This window comes from Pristiophorus japonicus, chromosome 33 (genome assembly GCF_044704955.1).
Source record: "Pristiophorus japonicus isolate sPriJap1 chromosome 33, sPriJap1.hap1, whole genome shotgun sequence".
NCBI classification, from domain to species: Eukaryota; Metazoa; Chordata; class Chondrichthyes; family Pristiophoridae; genus Pristiophorus; species Pristiophorus japonicus.
Window position 1 is genome coordinate 5,392,734 of NC_092009.1, and position 8,861 is coordinate 5,401,594.

The 8,861-nt window shown below is 49.5% G+C and overlaps 1 non-coding gene across 1 annotated transcript; it reads right to left on the reverse strand.

The window, feature by feature from the left end:
• Window positions 1-8,138: 8,138 nt before the first annotated feature.
• On the reverse strand, window positions 8,139-8,211 carry trnak-cuu (transfer RNA lysine (anticodon CUU)). Its single transcript has one exon. It is a non-coding gene; the product is annotated as a tRNA-Lys (tRNA).
• Window positions 8,212-8,861: the final 650 nt, after the last annotated feature.

Below are 8,861 nucleotides of genomic sequence, written 5' to 3' on the forward strand. Positions count from 1 at the left end.
CCCTTTTTTGGTAACACTATGCTGTTACCCCACAAAAGGCAGTCTGCCTGACTGGACAGCTCGTCCTTTCGCCGCTGGAACAGCTTGATTGGCTCTTGCATTTCAACGGGAATGCTGGCCCAGCTCCCATGCAGTACATTGTTCTTTACTAGGCACAACAGAGGATCTTGGCTGGTCCAAGTCCTAATCTGGTGGGCCGTGACAGGTGAATTATCATTTTCAAACGCTTCTATGACCATCAAAAAGTCAGTGGGCTGCGCCACCATCAACAAGTTTGCAGGCCATGCCATTTCCACATCCGTGGTGGGCAATGGTAGCCGAATGAGAGCATCCGCACAGTTCTCAGTGCCTGGTCTGTGGCGGATGATGAGTGCCCACCTTTGTATGCTGGATGAGGCATTAGTATTTAACCCCTTGTTTTCAGCGAACAGGGATGTGAGGGGCATGTGATCGTTTTCCAGCTCAAATTTGAGGCCAACCAGGTACTGATGCATTTTCTTTACCCCGAACACACATGCTAATGCCTCTTTCTCAATCATGCTGTAGGCCCTCTCGGCCTTAGACAAGCTCCTGGAAGCATAGGCGACAGGTTGCAACTTCCCCGCAATGTTAGCTTGTTGTAATATACACCCGACTCCGTACTACGATGCATCACATTATAGCACAAATCTTTTACACGGGTTATGCAATACAAGCAGCTTGTTGGAGCATCAAAGGTTTCTGGCTTTCTCAAAAGCAATTACTTGTTTTTTTCCCAAACCCAGTTCTCACCTTTGTGCAATAACACATGCAGGGGCTCTAAAACGTGCTTAACCCCGGTAGGAAGTTACCAAAATAGGTGAGGAGTCCCAGGAACGACCGCAGCTCCGTGACGTTCTGTGGCCTGGGCGCATTCCTGAAAGCCTCTGTCTTGGCGTCAGTGGGTCGAATGTCGTCCGCCGTGAACTTTCTACCCAAAAACTCCACTTCTTTTGCCATGAAGACACATTTCGACCTCTTCAGATGCAGCCCTACACGATCCAGTCGCTGGAGGAACTCCTCCAGGTTTTGTATGTGTTCGGCGGTGTCCCGACCCATAACCAATATATCGTCCTGAAAGACCACCATGTGTGGTACCGACTTGAGTAGGCTCTCCATGTTTCTCTGGAAGATCGCTGCAGCCGACCAAATTCCAAACGGGCATCTGTTGTAGATGAATAATCCCTTGAGCGTGTTGATGCAGGTGAGGCCCTTCGAAGACTCCTCCAGCTCCTGCATCATGTAGGCCGAAGTCAGGGGCAAGCTTGGTGAATGCCTTGCCTCCTGCCAGCTAGCCAAATAGGTCGTCTGTCTTAGGTAGCGAATATTGGTCCTGTAGCGAGAAGTGATTAATAGTTACTTTATAATCGCCACAAACCCTGACCGTGCCATCAATTTTGAGTACTGGAAAAATCCTGCTGGCCCACTCGCTGAATTCCACTGGCGAGATGATGCCCTCGTGTTGCAGCCTGTCCAACTCGATTTCCGCTCTCTCCTCACCATGTGAGGTACCGCTCGCGCCTTGTGGTGAATGGGTCGTGTCTCTGGGACCAAGTGGATCCGCACCTTCGCCCCGGAAATGTTTCCAATGCCTGGGTCAGAAAGGGAAGGAAATTTGTTCAGAACCTGGGTACATAAGGCCTCATCGACATGTGATAGCGCTCGGATTGTATCCCAGTTCCAGAGGATTTTGCCCAGCCAGCACCTTCCAAGCAGTGTGGGGCCATCGCCCGGGACAATCCAGAGTGGCAGTTTGTGCACCGTGCCCTCGTAGGTGACCTTGACCATGGTGCTGCCCAGGAGAGTGATAATCTCTTTGGTGTCCGTTCTCAGTTTCGTGTGGTTGGGGCCTCGGGCTGGTCTGAATGCCTTGTTGCACCACAGTCTCTCAAACATATTTTTACTCACGATGGATTGGCTAGCGCCAGTGTCCAGTTCCATGGTTATAGGTGAGCAATTCAATTTTACATTTAGCATTATAGGTGGACATTTATTCGAAAATGTGTGCACCCCGTGTACTTGAGCTACTGCCTCCTCTCTCTGAGGCACTAAATTGCTTTGATCCACCATGGACGGATCTTCCTCTGCCACATGGTGGTTAGCAGGTTTTGCAGAGCTTGCAGCTCATTCGCAAGCCCGTTGGAGATGCCCCATTGTTCCACAGCTCTTGCAAACATACCCTTTGAAGCGGCTGAATGGAAACCTCCACAACGCCAACAATGTGCGAATTGCCTTGCATTCATCCTTTGTTGGGGACTCTGAGTCATCTGGGTCACCTGAGGCCTGCTGGCCGTTGCAGACTGGTTGTTTCTGCCCTGAACATGTCTGCTCCCAAACACAGTTCCAGTTAATTTATGAACATTGCAAGCACTTGTGTGCTGAGAGATTTGTTTGCTGTTGTCACTGGTGGACATAAATACCTGTGTTATCGCAATGGCCTTACTGAGGGTCGGTGTCTCTGCAGCCAAAAGTTTCCGTTGGAAAATCTAGTGGCCAATTACCAGTACAAAAAAGTCTCTGAGCATTTGCTCCAGGTAGCCATCAAACTCACATTATCCTGCAAGTTGCCTTAGCTCGGCGACGTAGCTCGCCACTTCCTGATCTTCAGATCGCTGGCACGTGTAGAACCGATACCTCGCCATAGCACGCTCTCCCTCGGGTTTAGATGTTCCCGAACCAGTGTACACAGCACCTCATACGACTTATCTGTGGGTTTCACTGGAGCCAGAAGATTCTTCATGAGGCTGGAGGTCGGTGCCCCTCAGACTGTGAGGAGGACAGCTCTCATTTTTGCAGCACTTCCTTCTCCGTCCAGCTCATTGGCTGCAAAGTACTGGTCTCGCTGTTCGACATAGGCTTGCCAGTCCTCACCCTCCGAGAACTTGTCCATGATGCCTACAGTTTGCTGCAAGTTTGTGTTGGATTCGTATACTCGTCGCCAGTTATTGTGTTCCTAACACAGATGATGCTGCATAAAGGGTCGTTAAAGTAACAGTGACCTCAGTCTTTCATAATACACTCCAGAGTGAGAAACTGGCCTGAGGGGCCTGCTTAAATTCAGTGCTCCCAAGGGGTGCTGGGATCCCTTGGGACTTCATGGGATGAGCTCCCTGGTGGCGGAACATGGGAGTGCATGCTTTACAGATACACAACAAATACGTTGCCTCAACTTTGATTTCTGCCGACATCACTTGTGTTTAACCTTCGCCGCACCTCCGCCACGATCTCTCACCTTCCTCCAGCACGATCTCTCACCGCTCATCCACCACGACCTCTCACCGTTCCACCACCACGATCTCTCGTCACTCCTCCACCACGACCTCTCACCGCTCCTCCACCACGACCTCTCACCGTTCGACCACCACGATCTCTCACCGCTCCTCCACCACGAGCTCTCACCGCTCCTCCACCACGACCTATCACCGCTCCTCCACCACGACCTCTCACTGTTCCTCCACCACGATCTCCCACCGGTCTTCCACCACGATCTCTCACCGTTCCTCCACCACGAACTCTCACTTTTCCACCACCACTATCTCTCACCATTCCTCCACCACGATCTCTCACCGCTCCTCCACATTGACCTTCCTGCTCCTCCGCTGTACCTCGGTCCCGCCGATGGTCCTGCCCATGCACCAAACGGCGACCCGTACTTTGATGACATGCGGCAGAGCAGGTCTTCAGCCGTCCTGGTTAACCCTTGCCACTGCACCAAGACCTCGCTCTGTCAAGCCCGTGTGGTGGCTGGTGTACAATGGTCACACCACGTTAAAACAATCCACCCACAGGCATCTTCCACCGTTTGATTGGAGTTCAGGACTGGAACATCGGGTACTTCATTGAAACACCTGTGAACCCACGTGGAAGTAAGCCTTCCTCGTTCGAGGACCCGCCTATGATGATGATGATGATGATGTGTGGGACCTTACCAAATGCCTGCTGAAAACCATCAGATTAAATCTTTCAGACCCGTCCCTTGATTCAGTTTTCAGTGACCTTGCCTTAGGAAGGCTATATTGGCTATGGAGGGAGCACTGTGTCGGTTTCCCAGAATGATACCTGGATTCCAAGTTTTAAGTTAAGATGTGAGATTACACCCACTGGAAATTAGAGGGTCGAGCAGTGATTTGATCAAAATTTTCAAGATAGTAAGTGAACAGATAGAGAAGATGGAGAGAAATGATTCCCGCTGGTTGGGGAGTCCCAGATTTGGGGCCATAGTCTAAACATTAGAGCCAGACGTTTCAAGAGTGAAATTCCGAAACATTCCTACACACACAGGGTGTGAAAGTTTTGGAACTCCCTTCTGCAAAGGGCAGTTGGTGCGGGGTCAGTTGTTCATTTAACATCGCATTTTGACCAAATGTATTAAGGAATATGGGCCAAAGGTGGGTATATGGAGTTTGGTCACAGATCTGCCATGATCACATTGAATGGCGGAACCGGCTCGAGGGGCAGAATGGCCTCCTCCTCTTCCTGTGTAACAGGCTCGAGCAGCTGAATGGACTCCTCCTGTTCCTGTGTCACAGGCTCGAGGGGCTGAATGGCCTCCTCCTGTTCCTGTGTAACTGGCTCCAGCGCCTGAATGGCCTCCTACTCTTCCTGTGTAACAGGCTCGAGGGGCTGAATGGGCCTTCTCCTGTTCCTGTGTAACAGTCTCGAGGGGCTGAATGGGCCTCCTCCTGTTCCTGTGTATCGGGCTCCAGAGGCTGAATGGCCTCCTCCTCTTCCTGTGTCACAGGCTCGAGGGGCTGAATGGGCCTCCTACTGTTCCTGTGTATCGGGCTCGAGGGGCTGAATGGCCTCCTCCGGTTCCTGTGTAACAGGCTCCATGGTCTGAATGGCCTCCTCCTCTTCCTGTGTAACAGGCTCGAGGGGCTGAATGGGCCTCCTCCTGTTCCTGTGTAACAGGCTCGAGGGGCTGAATTGGCCTCCTCCTGTTCCTGTGTAACAGGCTAAAGTGGCTGAATGGGCCTCCTCCCGTTCCTGTGTAACAGTCTCGAGGGGCTGAATGGGCCTCCTCCTGTTCCTGTGTATCGGGCTCCAGAGGCTGAATGGCCTCCTCCTGTTCCTGTGTAACAGGCTCGAGCGGCTGAATGGGCCTCCTCCTGTTCCTGTGCAACAGGCTCGAGGGGCTGAATAGACCGACTCCTGTCCTGTGTAACAGGCTCAAGGGGCTGAATGGGCCTCCTCCTGTTCCTGTGTTACAGGCTCAAGGGGCTGAATGGGCCTCCTCCTGTACTTTTGTGTAAGGTCTGGGAAAGAAAGGGAGGTGATATGAGAAAACATAAACTAAATGGTCTTGTGTTAAAAGGGAAGCAGAAGGATTGAGTGATTTACACAGAGAAATCTTTGAAGCTGGGTAGATAAGTTGCTCAGTTGTTTAAAAAGAATACTGGGCCCTTGGCTTTATATGTAGTGAAATAGAGGACACCAGCGAGGAAGTTTTACCATACCTTTTCAATCCAGTTTAGGCCTCAGTTGGAGACATGTTTACAGTTCTGAGCACCACAATTTAGGAAGGATATCAAGGCATTGGAGAGAACGGAAGAAATATATAAGAAACATTTTCTGTTGTTGTTGAAGACACAAACACAGGCATTCATCGAGAATCAACCTGCAGGTGACCACACATAGATTAAAGAGAGCCAGAGAGACTGACAGAATCGGGAAACACCGGCAAATAGACAAGAGATATTGACAAGGACTGAAAGCACTTTGCGATCAGACGATTGACGGCCCAGCTGTGGTTAATGACACGGCTTTTGAAGATTGATCTCCGCACACATCTTGAAATTCAGGAGAACTTGTTTCGTCGTTTGAAGCTCGAGATAAACCCATGGGACGATGCCAACAGGTGCCTGGCAGCAATCAGCGACTGGAAGATGCAACTTAAGCAGGCCCGGCTAATTCATTCGGTAGAGTATAAGACTATTAATCTCCGGGTCGTGGGTTCGAGCCCCATGTTGGTGAATTATTTTCCTTAAACTTTTATGGTGCTTTCACAGGAAAACATCATTAATGAACCCATAATCTTCTTTTGCCCAATGAAAGAAATGCGAACTGAGGGAGAGTTGATCATTTAATCATTTATTCCGTGCTCTGTATAAGAACACAGAACCAGGAGCAGGAGTCGGCCATTTGCCCCTTCGAGCCTGCCTTCTTTTGCACTGAAATAAATTATAACCGTGTTTTTAAATGAGCAGTGCGAGATATGTAGAGGGCACATTTCAATGCTTCACAAAACTATTCCTTTCGTTACAGCCACCCGGGATCGATTCCCGGTTTGAGAAGTAACTTTTATATCACCGTTTGTATTTGAAGTGGGGTCATTTTATTCAGTTCGATGGATGTCCCAAAGCACTTCAGAGTGGTGTTCAAACAAATGAATTTATAATTAAAGACACTGAATGTCAGGAGTGAGATTTGAACCCACGCCTCCATACAAGACTGCGAGCTGAACGCAGCACCTCAGACTGCTCGGCAATACTGACTGTGAGATGTTCCAGTTACAAGTTATTGCACTGGAAAGTTTCAGACCGGGCACTTATTCAGTGTTGCTGGAAGGCCCAGTGACCGGACTATGCTCTCCCACAGGGTTTTCCTGAGCCTGTGCTCGGTGTCCGGGGAGCTTTGGTCTGGGTCCGAGGTAGCTTGCATCATGTGACAATGCACCCCAGACTGCACTTGTTCCATTTTATCGCACATTCGTTTTTGGTTCAAAAATAGTATCAGAAGTGGGACATGAACCCACATCTCCAGAGAAGGCATTGACCTGAACACATAACCTTAGACCGCTCGGCCATCCTGATTATTCACTGCTGTGTGAGGCCAACTGCAGGTTGATTTTGAACTTTTGTGTCCTGTCACATGAAACAAATGAGGGCAGCAGGTGTATCTCTGCCTGACACCGGGGAGACAGTGAGACAGACATTGCATTGTGTTCAGGTTTAATCACAGCAATATCTGCAGTCAGGAGCAGAAAAGGACGAAGAGCTGAAAAAACACACGAGAAAAGCGAAGAAATGTCAGCAATTGTGGCAAATACTTTAATGTGTTTCCTGCTCGTTTCGTGTTGCGGTGCTCACAGACGGAGCCCGGATTCAGAAAGTAACTCTTTCATTCAAAATTTTAAAATAATGACATGCAAAAATTAAACTGTGTGTCGGGGGATGGGGAAGGGTGAAGATTATTTGTTTTATTCCGCATTCATTAACCGACATCGTTGTTTTGTAGAATTGTTACTGAGGGACAGGGGAAAATTCAGTAACTGAACTTGAATTATTTAAGGTTTTTGAATCATTGATGAAGTTTTCTCCGCTATCTGACTTTACACACTCTGTATTTAGGAGACTGGTTTAAAATGTTCAGTGCTCATGCGACAAGGAACCTGGGGCGACTTTTGTTCAATTTATTTCACAGCAAAAATAGTCTCCAAAACAAAGTGTTCACCTGGGCTCGAAACGGCAACCTTTCGCGTGTGAAGCAAACGTGATAACCACTACACTACTGAAACACTGTGGTCAAAAAAAACTTACGTGTATAACCAGAGCTTAAACCTACACAGCTGGCCGATACTTCAGGAGCTGGTTTTACGAGAATAGAATGACGGTGCAATATTTCGGAAGGCTGTGAGTATGGCAGGAATTGATATCGTGTTTCCCAGAATTTACACATAGGAACAGGAGCTGGCCATTTAGCAGCGAGTGGTTAGGATCTGGAATGCACAGCTTGAAAGGGCGGTGGAGGCAGACTCAATCTTATCTTTCAGACGGCAGCTGGATAAGTGTCTGAAGGAAAAACAATTGCAGGGCTACGGGGAAAGGGCGGGGGAGTGGGACTCGCTGAGAGTCGGCACGTGCTCGATGGGCCGAATTGCCTTCCGTGCTGTAACCATTCCTTGATTCGATAAGTTAGTGGCACATTTCATAGTCTGGGTGGGAGCACAACTTTGCAAAGGGACATGGATTGAGTCGGCAAAACTAAAGGCATCTGAATCAGGAGATTCGCGGGGCGCAGAAATTTCGGAGTTTAATGACTTTTGAAGGAACATTTTTGTTTTGTGCCGTTTCGGTCAGAGGTTTTCTATGAAAGCAACATTAAATGAAAATAAATGCAATCGCCCAACCTGGGGCTCTAACCCACGACCCTGAGATTAAGAGTCTCATGCTCTACAGGCTGAGCTAGCCGGGCTTCTGTCCAGCATGGGTTTTTATCACTCATTGCAGCCAGGCGCCTGTTGGATCCGCCCCAGATGTTTAAACGTGCTGTTGACGAACTGCCAGCGTCTTCTTCAATGGTGGACCAGGCTCAACGGGGCCGAATGGCCAACTCCAGCCCCTAATCCTTACGTGCTTATGTGGAGCTCCTTCTGGGTAAACGAGGACGGCGGAACGTTACAAGGACATCCCCAAAGCCTCAAAGCCTCAAAGCCTCTCTGGTAAAGAGCGACACCAGCACTGACACCTGGCAGACCGCCCGAGGTGGAGAAAGTCCATCTGGGAGGGCGTTGAGCTCTTTGAGTCTCGACGCAAGGAGCATGAAGAGGCCAAGCGCAGGCAGCGCAAAGAGCATGCGGCAAACCAGTCCCACCGACCCCTTCCCTCGACGTATGTCTGTCCCACCTGTAACAGGTTCTGTGGCTCTCGTATCGGACTGTTCAGCCATCAAAGGACTCACTTTGGGAGTGGAAGCAAGTCCTCCTCGATCCCGAGGGACTGCCTCTGATGGTGTCTATGATTTGCGTGTGAGGCAAACGTGTTAACCGCTACACTGCGGAAACATCTCCACTTCCAGCACCAGATTACCAGAATAAAACCCAATGGGATCGGGAGAAAAGTTCC